Consider the following 13927-nt stretch of genomic DNA (forward strand, 5'->3'; position numbering starts at 1 on the left):
CAAAACAGTGAAGGGGAGGGTAGGGACTAAATCAAAATAGAATTGGAGGGAGAAATGATGCACTCCACTCCCTGCGGCGCCCACCTCTCCCTGAACAACTCCAGGGTGTTGGTCGACGCCGCGTGCTCCTTCTCCAAGGACACCCGGGCTCTAACGTAACCGCGGAAGAGGGGCAGGCAGTCGGCCCTAACGACCCCCTCCACGGCCCGCTGCCTGGACCTGTTGATGGCCAGTTTGGCCAGGCCCAGGAGCAGACCCACGAGGAGGTCTTCAGACCTGCCCTCCTTCCTCCGTACCGGGTGCCCAAAGATCAGGAGCGTGGGACTGAAGTGCAGCCAAAAACAGAGGAGAAGGTTTTTCAGAAAATCAAAAAGGGAGTGCAAACGCCCACACCCAATATACACGTGGTCCACGGACTCCACAGCGCCACAGAACAAGCAGTTGGGCTGGGAGTCCGTGAACCACCGCAATCTGCGGTTGCAGGGGACTGCTGCGTGCAGCACCCTCCACCCCAGATCCCCGAGAGAAAGGGGGAGGACTCCCGCGTAGAGAGCCCTCCACTGGGGATCCCCACCGCCCGGTGGCAAATGGGCACGCCAAGGCGTGTCCGGACGGTGGATGAGGGAGAAGAGGTGGACGGTGTGCAGCAGCAGTCTGTACAGGGCTCTCCTGTTCACCTCCCTAAACGAAACAAAGTTAAAATTTCGGAGGCGGCTCAGGTTGTGGGGCACAGGCTCCCGCGGGAAGTACGGGACCTTGGGGCCAATGTGAAATTCCGTCCGGGCTGGGGTGAGCTCGGACGGGATCCCACCGCACGCCTGAGCGTCCTCCAACTGGTGTACTACGTCGGGTCCGAGCACCGCCGTTTTGAGGCGTCGGATGGCGGTGGCCACGTACTGGACGTCTACCGCCGCCCTGCCTGCTATGTCCTGCGGCAGCGTCCAGCCCAGGCCCCCGGCACCCAGCACGTCCCCGACCCTGGTCACCCTCGCCGCCGCGGCCCTCTCCTCCGACAGCCACTCGAACCCGCGAGTACGGAGGTGCGGATTCCTGAGCAACGGCTCCCTGACGACAGCCGCTACTCCAGCCGGAGGGTAGGCGCGACGCGATTCGACCATGTTCCAGACAGTGATCAGGTCCTGGTAAAAGACAGGCAGCGTCTTGAGGGCGACCTGCAAACCGTCACGGTCGACGAACAGGAGCTGCGTGTCGTAGTTGAGGTTACGCACCTGGCGGAAAAAATACGTCGCCAGGGCGCACCATCTAGGAGGAGGCTCGACGTAAAGGTATCGCCGCAAGGTCTGAAGGCGGAACGTCGCGACCTGGGTGCGGGCGCACACCAGCGACTGACCGCCCTCCTCAATAGGGAGACTCAGAGCCTGCGCGGCGACCCAGTGCATCTTTTTGTCCCAGAAGAAATCGACCAACGTTCTCTGGATGCCAGCGACAAAGCCAAGAGGAGGGACCAAAGTGACCAGCCGGTACCACAGCATGGCGGCCACCAGCTGGTTTATGACCAGCACTCGACTCCTGTAAGATAGCACTCGGAGCAGTCCTGTCCAGCGGCCTAGGCGAGCCGAGACTTTGGCCTCCAGCTCCTGCCAGTTGGCCGGCCAGGATTCCTCAGCCGGGCTGAGGTAGACCCCCAGGTAGAGGAGATGGGTGGTACTCCAGCTGAACCCCCGTAACTCCTCCGGCAGAGAGTCCACCCGCCACGGGCCGACCAGTAGTCCGGAACATTTGGCCCAGTTGATCCTGGCGGAAGACGCCGCCGAGTACACGGCCTGGCACTCGCGCATCCTCCCCAGGTCAGCCGGGTCGGTGAAAGTGAGGAGCACGTCGTCGGCGTAGGCCGAGAGGACCACCCCCGTGCCCGCGCCGCGCAGAACCAGCCCCGACAACCTCCTCCGCAAGAGGCGCAGGAAAGGCTCCACGCACAGGGAATACAGCTGGCCGGACAGGGGGCAGCCTTGACGCACTCCTCTCCCGAAGCGAAGGGGCGCCGTCAGGGACCCGTTAACTTTAACCAGACACTCTGCGGCGGCGTACAAAAGTCGGATCCGGGCGACGAACTGCGCCCCGAACCCGAATGCCCGCAGAGTCCCGAGCAGGTACTCGTGATCGACCCTGTCGAACGCCTTCTCCTGGTCGAGAGACAGGAAGGCGCTCGGCAGACCAGCCCGTCGACAGAAATGGATCAGGTCCCGGACCAGGTGGACGTTATCGTGTATCCTCCGGCCCGGGACCGTGTAGGACTGGTCCGGGTGGATCATGTGGGCCAGCACGGAGGCCAGGCGAGAAGACAACACCCTGGCGAAGATTTTGTAATCCGTGCCGAGGAGGGAGACCGGACGCCAGTTCTTTAAGGAACGAAGGTCCCCCTTCTTTGGCAGCAGGACGATGACCGCCCTGCGCCAAGAAAGGGGCAGCTGTCCGGCATTTAAACACTCCCCCAGGACCTGTGCGTAGTCGCTCCCCAGGACGTCCCAGAACGCCCTGAAGAACTCCACAGTCAGCCCGTCCAGCCCCGGGGTTTTGCCCCTCGAGAGCCGGTCGAGGGCGCCGGTCAGCTCCTCCAAAGTGACGGGAGCGTCGAGCCTTCCGGCGTCCTCCGGGCCGAGCTGCGGCAGGTCCTCCCACAGAACTCTGCGAGCATCCTCGCTGGACGGATCCGGAGAGAACAGGGCTGTGTAATAGTTTCGGACGTGGGCCCTGACGCCCTCCGGATCCGAGACGAGGGACCCGTCGTCGGCCAGCAGCACAAGGAGCTGCTGACGGGTGCCACGCCTTTTTTCCAGCGAGTAGAAGAAGGGGGAGCCGCGGTCCAGGTCCTGGAGGAGCTGGATCCGCGACCTCACGTACGCGCCCCGAGCCCCGACGAGCTGCAGGTCCCGGAGCGCGGCCTTCTTCTCTTCGTACACCCCGCGCAGGGCCGGGTCCGCGTCGGGCTGACCGAGGCGTGACTCCAGGTCGAGCAACTCCCTCTCCAACTCCCCGATCCTGGATTTCCGCCTCTTCGTCGACCCCCTCGCGTACTCCTGACAGAAGACGCGGACGTGAGCCTTGCCCACGTCCCACCATAGCCTCAGGGAGGGGAAGCTTCCCCGCTTCCTTCTCCAGCCGGCCCAGAAGCGACGAAACGAGTCCCGGAACCGCTCGTCCTCCAGCAGCAGGTTGTTAAAGTGCCAGTACGCGGAGCCGAGCCTGGCGCCGAACGGAAGGAGTTCCGCCCACACCAGGTGGTGGTCCGTGCACGACACCTGCCGCATGGAGGCCTTCGGGAAACAGGAGGCGTACGCCCGCGAAACGTACAGGCGGTCGATTCTGGACACTCCGACCCCAGGCCTCACGAAGGTGAAGGCGATGGAGTCGGGATGGAGATTCCGCCAGACGTCCACCAGGTCGAAGGACTTGACCAAGTCCCCCAACCTCTTCCCTGACGCGCGGTCAGTGCGGGCACCGCCGTGGTCCCTGCCCTCGAGGACGCAATTAAAATCTCCCCCGAGGACGACGCACTGGCCCTCGTCGATGGAAGCGAGATGAGCGGACACTTCTTGGAAGAAGCTCGCTTGCCTCGGCCCGGCCGGGGGAGCGTAGACGTTCACCAAGTGAAGCACCGCGCCCCCCAGCCGAACCGTCAGGTGAAGCAAACGGCCTGGCACTGGCTCCCTGACCCCCAAGATCTCCGGCTGAAAATGCGGGGCCAACAGGATAGCCACCCCGCCAGATCTGCGGGTGAGGTGACTCATGTAGACCCCCCCTCGCCACTCCAGGAGCCAGGTGGCTTCGTCTCCCGGGGTAGTGTGGGTTTCTTGCAGGAAGCACACCGCATACCTCCCGTCCCGAAGGACCGAGAGGGTCTGGAATCTGCGCTGCGACTCCCTGCTGCCGTTGATGTTGAGGCTGGCTATAGTCGTCTCCATGTCGGAAGCTTTGTGCAACCACCACCAGTACAACTAACAAACCTATCTACAGGGAGGATGAGGGAGGGGCACTGAAGTCCCTCGCCCTCACCAGGAGTGCCCCCAGGAAGTTCCTGACTCGCTTTTGCTCATTAATGTCGAGCCCAGGCGCCTGGCGGGCAGCGTGGGCCGACCAGTAAACTTTTTCAAAAGAGCTCCTGCGGTCGAGCACCAGTTGGGCTCTATCCCGGCGACTCCGAGTTTCCTCGACAAATTCCCGGAGTTCCTCGAGGGGGATGAGGGGGAGATCGGTGGGGGGCACCCGGGACTCAAAAATGTCACTGCAGACGGAGTCCACGTCGTCCCCGGTGTCCGCCACCGATCCCGAACCCTCCTCCGGGAGGTCGCCCTCGGTCACCGACCCCTCCCCCACCGAGAGGATGGGGGCTGGTCCGGCACCGCCAACCGGCCTCAAACCCCCAGCGACCCCACCCCGAGGGTCACCGGCGGTACCTTCCTCGGCGTACCCCTTCCCGGAACGCCCCGAGTTCGGGTCGTCGGGCGGCAGAGGCTCGGGGCCCCGCTCCTCTCCCGGCACCGGGAGGCCTGGCTCCTCGGGAAAAAGGTCATCCCCCAGGAAAAGGTCATCCCCCAGGGCCAAGGCCCCCGGAAAAACAGTCTGGGAGGAGGAGCGAGGATAACACCCTCCTCCCCTCCACCGCTCGACGACCCAGCAGAGGGTCCTCCGTCGTCACCCGCATCACGGCCCTCGTGGTTCTTAAGGTCCTCCCCAGGGGCCGGAGGAGTTGAGGCAGCAGGAGGCCCTGCTGTAGCCCCTGGGGGTTTTGGCAAGTCGGGCCGCAGTGCGGGACCATTGGTCCATCCCCTGGAGAGGAACAGCACCGTCAGCGCACTACTGGAGTATCTCTCCCCTCCAGGGGCCAGTGCCTCTTCCCCAGATAGACAGGCGGGAATTTATTTTTTTTTTTTTTTTTTTTTTTTTTTTTTTTTTTTTTTCTTTACCCTACACTACCACCTAACTGCGGTAGTGCTTATTTTATCCCCAGCACCCATGGTGTGTGTGTGCAGGTGTAAGACACTGTGAAAGACACAAAGTGCACGAATCTTTATTCAGTTTCCACCACCAGGAAGACAGGAAAACACCCGGGTGGCCAGTGACAAACACTGCCCTTCACATCAAAGGACAGTGCTGTGTGATCAAAACAGTGAAGGGGAGGGTAGGGACTAAATCAAAATAGAATTGGAGGGAGAAATGATGCACTCCACTCCCTGCGGCGCCCACCTCTCCCTGAACAACTCCAGGGTGTTGGTCGACGCCGCGTGCTCCTTCTCCAAGGACACCCGGGCTCTAACGTAACCGCGGAAGAGGGGCAGGCAGTCGGCCTTAACGACCCCCTCCACGGCCCGCTGCCTGGACCTGTTGATGGCCAGTTTGGCCAGGCCCAGGAGCAGACCCACGAGGAGGTCTTCAGACCTGCCCTCCTTCCTCCGTACCGGGTGCCCAAAGATCAGGAGCGTGGGACTGAAGTGCAGCCAAAAACAGAGGAGAAGGTTTTTCAGAAAATCAAAAAGGGAGTGCAAACGCCCACACCCAATATACACGTGGTCCACGGACTCCACAGCGCCACAGAACAAGCAGTTGGGCTGGGAGTCCGTGAACCACCGCAATCTGCGGTTGCAGGGGACTGCTGCGTGCAGCACCCTCCACCCCAGATCCCCGAGAGAAAGGGGGAGGACTCCCGCGTAGAGAGCCCTCCACTGGGGATCCCCACCGCCCGGTGGCAAATGGGCACGCCAAGGCGTGTCCGGACGGTGGATGAGGGAGAAGAGGTGGACGGTGTGCAGCAGCAGTCTGTACAGGGCTCTCCTGTTCACCTCCCTAAACGAAACAAAGTTAAAATTTCGGAGGCGGCTCAGGTTGTGGGGCACAGGCTCCCGCGGGAAGTACGGGACCTTGGGGCCAATGTGAAATTCCGTCCGGGCTGGGGTGAGCTCGGACGGGATCCCACCGCACACCTGAGCGTCCTCCAACTGGTGTACTACGTCGGGTCCGAGCACCGCCGTTTTGAGGCGTCGGATGGCGGTGGCCACGTACTGGACGTCTACCGCCGCCCTGCCTGCTATGTCCTGCGGCAGCGTCCAGCCCAGGCCCCCGGCACCCAGCACGTCCCCGACCCTGGTCACCCTCGCCGCCGCGGCCCTCTCCTCCGACAGCCACTCGAACCCGCGAGTACGGAGGTGCGGATTCCTGAGCAACGGCTCCCTGACGACAGCCGCTACTCCAGCCGGAGGGTAGGCGCGACGCGATTCGACCATGTTCCAGACAGTGATCAGGTCCTGGTAAAAGACAGGCAGCGTCTTGAGGGCGACCTGCAAACCGTCACGGTCGACGAACAGGAGCTGCGTGTCGTAGTTGAGGTTACGCACCTGGCGGAAAAAATACGTCGCCAGGGCGCACCATCTAGGAGGAGGCTCGACGTAAAGGTATCGCCGCAAGGTCTGAAGGCGGAACGTCGCGACCTGGGTGCGGGCGCACACCAGCGACTGACCGCCCTCCTCAATAGGGAGACTCAGAGCCTGCGCGGCGACCCAGTGCATCTTTTTGTCCCAGAAGAAATCGACCAACGTTCTCTGGATGCCAGCGACAAAGCCAAGAGGAGGGACCAAAGTGACCAGCCGGTACCACAGCATGGCGGCCACCAGCTGGTTTATGACCAGCACTCGACTCCTGTAAGATAGCACTCGGAGCAGTCCTGTCCAGCGGCCTAGGCGAGCCGAGACTTTGGCCTCCAGCTCCTGCCAGTTGGCCGGCCAGGATTCCTCAGCCGGGCTGAGGTAGACCCCCAGGTAGAGGAGATGGGTGGTACTCCAGCTGAACCCCCGTAACTCCTCCGGCAGAGAGTCCACCCGCCACGGGCCGACCAGTAGTCCGGAACATTTGGCCCAGTTGATCCTGGCGGAAGACGCCGCCGAGTACACGGCCTGGCACTCGCGCATCCTCCCCAGGTCAGCCGGGTCGGTGAAAGTGAGGAGCACGTCGTCGGCGTAGGCCGAGAGGACCACCCCCGTGCCCGCGCCGCGCAGAACCAGCCCCGACAACCTCCTCCGCAAGAGGCGCAGGAAAGGCTCCACGCACAGGGAATACAGCTGGCCGGACAGGGGGCAGCCTTGACGCACTCCTCTCCCGAAGCGAAGGGGCGCCGTCAGGGACCCGTTAACTTTAACCAGACACTCTGCGGCGGCGTACAAAAGTCGGATCCGGGCGACGAACTGCGCCCCGAACCCGAATGCCCGCAGAGTCCCGAGCAGGTACTCGTGATCGACCCTGTCGAACGCCTTCTCCTGGTCGAGAGACAGGAAGGCGCTCGGCAGACCAGCCCGTCGACAGAAATGGATCAGGTCCCGGACCAGGTGGACGTTATCGTGTATCCTCCGGCCCGGGACCGTGTAGGACTGGTCCGGGTGGATCATGTGGGCCAGCACGGAGGCCAGGCGAGAAGACAACACCCTGGCGAAGATTTTGTAATCCGTGCCGAGGAGGGAGACCGGACGCCAGTTCTTTAAGGAACGAAGGTCCCCCTTCTTTGGCAGCAGGACGATGACCGCCCTGCGCCAAGAAAGGGGCAGCTGTCCGGCATTTAAACACTCCCCCAGGACCTGTGCGTAGTCGCTCCCCAGGACGTCCCAGAACGCCCTGAAGAACTCCACAGTCAGCCCGTCCAGCCCCGGGGTTTTGCCCCTCGAGAGCCGGTCGAGGGCGCCGGTCAGCTCCTCCAAAGTGACGGGAGCGTCGAGCCTTCCGGCGTCCTCCGGGCCGAGCTGCGGCAGGTCCTCCCACAGAACTCTGCGAGCATCCTCGCTGGACGGATCCGGAGAGAACAGGGCTGTGTAATAGTTTCGGACGTGGGCCCTGACGCCCTCCGGATCCGAGACGAGGGACCCGTCGTCGGCCAGCAGCACAAGGAGCTGCTGACGGGTGCCACGCCTTTTTTCCAGCGAGTAGAAGAAGGGGGAGCCGCGGTCCAGGTCCTGGAGGAGCTGGATCCGCGACCTCACGTACGCGCCCCGAGCCCCGACGAGCTGCAGGTCCCGGAGCGCGGCCTTCTTCTCTTCGTACACCCCGCGCAGGGCCGGGTCCGCGTCGGGCTGACCGAGGCGTGACTCCAGGTCGAGCAACTCCCTCTCCAACTCCCCGATCCTGGATTTCCGCCTCTTCGTCGACCCCCTCGCGTACTCCTGACAGAAGACGCGGACGTGAGCCTTGCCCACGTCCCACCATAGCCTCAGGGAGGGGAAGCTTCCCCGCTTCCTTCTCCAGCCGGCCCAGAAGCGACGAAACGAGTCCCGGAACCGCTCGTCCTCCAGCAGCAGGTTGTTAAAGTGCCAGTACGCGGAGCCGAGCCTGGCGCCGAACGGAAGGAGTTCCGCCCACACCAGGTGGTGGTCCGTGCACGACACCTGCCGCATGGAGGCCTTCGGGAAACAGGAGGCGTACGCCCGCGAAACGTACAGGCGGTCGATTCTGGACACTCCGACCCCAGGCCTCACGAAGGTGAAGGCGATGGAGTCGGGATGGAGATTCCGCCAGACGTCCACCAGGTCGAAGGACTTGACCAAGTCCCCCAACCTCTTCCCTGACGCGCGGTCAGTGCGGGCACCGCCGTGGTCCCTGCCCTCGAGGACGCAATTAAAATCTCCCCCGAGGACGACGCACTGGCCCTCGTCGATGGAAGCGAGATGAGCGGACACTTCTTGGAAGAAGCTCGCTTGCCTCGGCCCGGCCGGGGGAGCGTAGACGTTCACCAAGTGAAGCACCGCGCCCCCCAGCCGAACCGTCAGGTGAAGCAAACGGCCTGGCACTGGCTCCCTGACCCCCAAGATCTCCGGCTGAAAATGCGGGGCCAACAGGATAGCCACCCCGCCAGATCTGCGGGTGAGGTGACTCATGTAGACCCCCCCTCGCCACTCCAGGAGCCAGGTGGCTTCGTCTCCCGGGGTAGTGTGGGTTTCTTGCAGGAAGCACACCGCATACCTCCCGTCCCGAAGGACCGAGAGGGTCTGGAATCTGCGCTGCGACTCCCTGCTGCCGTTGATGTTGAGGCTGGCTATAGTCGTCTCCATGTCGGAAGCGTTGTGCAACCACCACCAGTACAACTAACAAACCTATCTACAGGGAGGATGAGGGAGGGGCACTGAAGTCCCTCGCCCTCACCAGGAGTGCCCCCAGGAAGTTCCTGACTCGCTTTTGCTCATTAATGTCGAGCCCAGGCGCCTGGCGGGCAGCGTGGGCCGACCAGTAAACTTTTTCAAAAGAGCTCCTGCGGTCGAGCACCAGTTGGGCTCTATCCCGGCGACTCCGAGTTTCCTCGACAAATTCCCGGAGTTCCTCGAGGGGGATGAGGGGGAGATCGGTGGGGGGCACCCGGGACTCAAAAATGTCACTGCAGACGGAGTCCACGTCGTCCCCGGTGTCCGCCACCGATCCCGAACCCTCCTCCGGGAGGTCGCCCTCGGTCACCGACCCCTCCCCCACCGAGAGGATGGGGGCTGGTCCGGCACCGCCAACCGGCCTCAAACCCCCAGCGACCCCACCCCGAGGGTCACCGGCGGTACCTTCCTCGGCGTACCCCTTCCCGGAACGCCCCGAGTTCGGGTCGTCGGGCGGCAGAGGCTCGGGGCCCCGCTCCTCTCCCGGCACCGGGAGGCCTGGCTCCTCGGGAAAAAGGTCATCCCCCAGGAAAAGGTCATCCCCCAGGGCCAAGGCCCCCGGAAAAACAGTCTGGGAGGAGGAGCGAGGATAACACCCTCCTCCCCTCCACCGCTCGACGACCCAGCAGAGGGTCCTCCGTCGTCACCCGCATCACGGCCCTCGTGGTTCTTAAGGTCCTCCCCAGGGGCCGGAGGAGTTGAGGCAGCAGGAGGCCCTGCTGTAGCCCCTGGGGGTTTTGGCAAGTCGGGCCGCAGTGCGGGACCATTGGTCCATCCCCTGGAGAGGAACAGCACCGTCAGCGCACTACTGGAGTATCTCTCCCCTCCAGGGGCCAGTGCCTCTTCCCCAGATAGACAGGCGGGAATTTATTTTTTTTTTTTTTTTTTTTTTTTTTTTTTACCCCTTCCCGGAACACCCCGAGTTCGGGTCGTTGGGCGGCAGAGGCTCAGGGCCCCGCTCCTCTCCCGACACCAGGACGCCCAGCTCCCCAGGAAAAGGTCATCCCCAAGGGCCAAGGCTCCCGGAAAAACAGTCTGGGAGGGAGGAGTGAGGACAACACCTTCCTCCCCTCCACTGCTCGATGACCCAGCAGAGGGTCCTCCGTCATCGCCCGCACCACGGCCCTCGTGGTTGTTAAAGTCCTCCCCAGGGGCCAGAGGAGTTGAGGCAGCAGGCGCCCTGCTGTAGCCCCTGGGGGTTTGGGTAGGTCAAGCCACGGTGCGGGACAGTCAAGAGGCACTGTTGGTTCATCCCCTGGCGAGGAGCACTGCTACTGGCACACTGCTGGAGTGTCTCTCCCCTCCAAGGGCCAGTGCCTCTTCCCCAGAGAGGCAAGGGGGAATTTATTCTTTTTCTTTTCTGCAGGACAGTCGAGGGGCACCGTTGGTTCGTCCCCCGGAGAGGGGCAGCACCGCCGGCGCGCTGCTGGAGAGTCCCTCCCCTCCAAGGGCCAGTGCCTCGTCCCCAGAGAGACCGGGGAGGATTTATTTTTTTTTTTTTTTTTTTTCCTTCTTGTTTTTTTTTTTTTTTTTTTTGCTTATTTTATCCCCAGCACCCATGGTGTGTGTGTGCAGGTGTAAGACACTGTGAAAGACACAAAGTGCACGAATCTTTATTCAGTTTCCACCACCAGGAAGACAGGAAAACACCCGGGTGGCCAGTGACAAACACTGCCCTTCACATCAAAGGACAGTGCTGTGTGATCAAAACAGTGAAGGGGAGGGTAGGGACTAAATCAAAATAGAATTGGAGGGAGAAATGATGCACTCCACTCCCTGCGGCGCCCACCTCTCCCTGAACAACTCCAGGGTGTTGGTCGACGCCGCGTGCTCCTTCTCCAAGGACACCCGGGCTCTAACGTAACCGCGGAAGAGGGGCAGGCAGTCGGCCCTAACGACCCCCTCCACGGCCCGCTGCCTGGACCTATTGATGGCCAGTTTGGCCAGGCCCAGGAGCAGACCCACGAGGAGGTCTTCAGACCTGCCCTCCTTCCTCCGTACCGGGTGCCCAAAGATCAGGAGCGTGGGACTGAAGTGCAGCCAAAAACAGAGGAGAAGGTTTTTCAGAAAATCAAAAAGGGAGTGCAAACGCCCACACCCAATATACACGTGGTCCACGGACTCCACAGCGCCACAGAACAAGCAGTTGGGCTGGGAGTCCGTGAACCACCGCAATCTGCGGTTGCAGGGGACTGCTGCGTGCAGCACCCTCCACCCCAGATCCCCGAGAGAAAGGGGGAGGACTCCCGCGTAGAGAGCCCTCCACTGGGGATCCCCACCGCCCGGTGGCAAATGGGCACGCCAAGGCGTGTCCGGACGGTGGATGAGGGAGAAGAGGTGGACGGTGTGCAGCAGCAGTCTGTACAGGGCTCTCCTGTTCACCTCCCTAAACGAAACAAAGTTAAAATTTCGGAGGCGGCTCAGGTTGTGGGGCACAGGCTCCCGCGGGAAGTACGGGACCTTGGGGCCAATGTGAAATTCCGTCCGGGCTGGGGTGAGCTCGGACGGGATCCCACCGCACACCTGAGCGTCCTCCAACTGGTGTACTACGTCGGGCCCGAGCACCGCCGTTTTGAGGCGTCGGATGGCGGTGGCCACGTACTGGACGTCTACCGCCGCCCTGCCTGCTATGTCCTGCGGCAGCGTCCAGCCCAGGCCCCCGGCACCCAGCACGTCCCCGACCCTGGTCACCCTCGCCGCCGCGGCCCTCTCCTCCGACAGCCACTCGAACCCGCGAGTACGGAGGTGCGGATTCCTGAGCAACGGCTCCCTGACGACAGCCGCTACTCCAGCCGGAGGGTAGGCGCGACGCGATTCGACCATGTTCCAGACAGTGATCAGGTCCTGGTAAAAGACAGGCAGCGTCTTGAGGGCGACCTGCAAACCGTCACGGTCGACGAACAGGAGCTGCGTGTCGTAGTTGAGGTTACGCACCTGGCGGAAAAAATACGTCGCCAGGGCGCACCATCTAGGAGGAGGCTCGACGTAAAGGTATCGCCGCAAGGTCTGAAGGCGGAACGTCGCGACCTGGGTGCGGGCGCACACCAGCGACTGACCGCCCTCCTCAATAGGGAGACTCAGAGCCTGCGCGGCGACCCAGTGCATCTTTTTGTCCCAGAAGAAATCGACCAACGTTCTCTGGATGCCAGCGACAAAGCCAAGAGGAGGGACCAAAGTGACCAGCCGGTACCACAGCATGGCGGCCACCAGCTGGTTTATGACCAGCACTCGACTCCTGTAAGATAGCACTCGGAGCAGTCCTGTCCAGCGGCCTAGGCGAGCCGAGACTTTGGCCTCCAGCTCCTGCCAGTTGGCCGGCCAGGATTCCTCAGCCGGGCTGAGGTAGACCCCCAGGTAGAGGAGATGGGTGGTACTCCAGCTGAACCCCCGTAACTCCTCCGGCAGAGAGTCCACCCGCCACGGGCCGACCAGTAGTCCGGAACATTTGGCCCAGTTGATCCTGGCGGAAGACGCCGCCGAGTACACGGCCTGGCACTCGCGCATCCTCCCCAGGTCAGCCGGGTCGGTGAAAGTGAGGAGCACGTCGTCGGCGTAGGCCGAGAGGACCACCCCCGTGCCCGCGCCGCGCAGAACCAGCCCCGACAACCTCCTCCGCAAGAGGCGCAGGAAAGGCTCCACGCACAGGGAATACAGCTGGCCGGACAGGGGGCAGCCTTGACGCACTCCTCTCCCGAAGCGAAGGGGCGCCGTCAGGGACCCGTTAACTTTAACCAGACACTCTGCGGCGGCGTACAAAAGTCGGATCCGGGCGACGAACTGCGCCCCGAACCCGAATGCCCGCAGAGTCCCGAGCAGGTACTCGTGATCGACCCTGTCGAACGCCTTCTCCTGGTCGAGAGACAGGAAGGCGCTCGGCAGACCAGCCCGTCGACAGAAATGGATCAGGTCCCGGACCAGGTGGACGTTATCGTGTATCCTCCGGCCCGGGACCGTGTAGGACTGGTCCGGGTGGATCATGTGGGCCAGCACGGAGGCCAGGCGAGAAGACAACACCCTGGCGAAGATTTTGTAATCCGTGCCGAGGAGGGAGACCGGACGCCAGTTCTTTAAGGAACGAAGGTCCCCCTTCTTTGGCAGCAGGACGATGACCGCCCTGCGCCAAGAAAGGGGCAGCTGTCCGGCATTTAAACACTCCCCCAGGACCTGTGCGTAGTCGCTCCCCAGGACGTCCCAGAACGCCCTGAAGAACTCCACAGTCAGCCCGTCCAGCCCCGGGGTTTTGCCCCTCGAGAGCCGGTCGAGGGCGCCGGTCAGCTCCTCCAAAGTGACGGGAGCGTCGAGCCTTCCGGCGTCCTCCGGGCCGAGCTGCGGCAGGTCCTCCCACAGAACTCTGCGAGCATCCTCGCTGGACGGATCCGGAGAGAACAGGGCTGTGTAATAGTTTCGGACGTGGGCCCTGACGCCCTCCGGATCCGAGACGAGGGACCCGTCGTCGGCCAGCAGCACAAGGAGCTGCTGACGGGTGCCACGCCTTTTTTCCAGCGAGTAGAAGAAGGGGGAGCCGCGGTCCAGGTCCTGGAGGAGCTGGATCCGCGACCTCACGTACGCGCCCCGAGCCCCGACGAGCTGCAGGTCCCGGAGCGCGGCCTTCTTCTCTTCGTACACCCCGCGCAGGGCCGGGTCCGCGTCGGGCTGACCGAGGCGTGACTCCAGGTCGAGCAACTCCCTCTCCAACTCCCCGATCCTGGATTTCCGCCTCTTCGTCGACCCCCTCGCGTACTCCTGACAGAAGACGCGGACGTGAGCCTTGCCCACGTCCCACCATAGCCTCAGGG

This window comes from Chiloscyllium plagiosum, unplaced genomic scaffold (genome assembly GCF_037043375.1).
Source record: "Chiloscyllium plagiosum isolate Xiang-an unplaced genomic scaffold, Cpla_swu_hap1 HiC_scaffold_20, whole genome shotgun sequence".
Classification (NCBI taxonomy): domain Eukaryota; kingdom Metazoa; phylum Chordata; class Chondrichthyes; order Orectolobiformes; family Hemiscylliidae; genus Chiloscyllium; species Chiloscyllium plagiosum.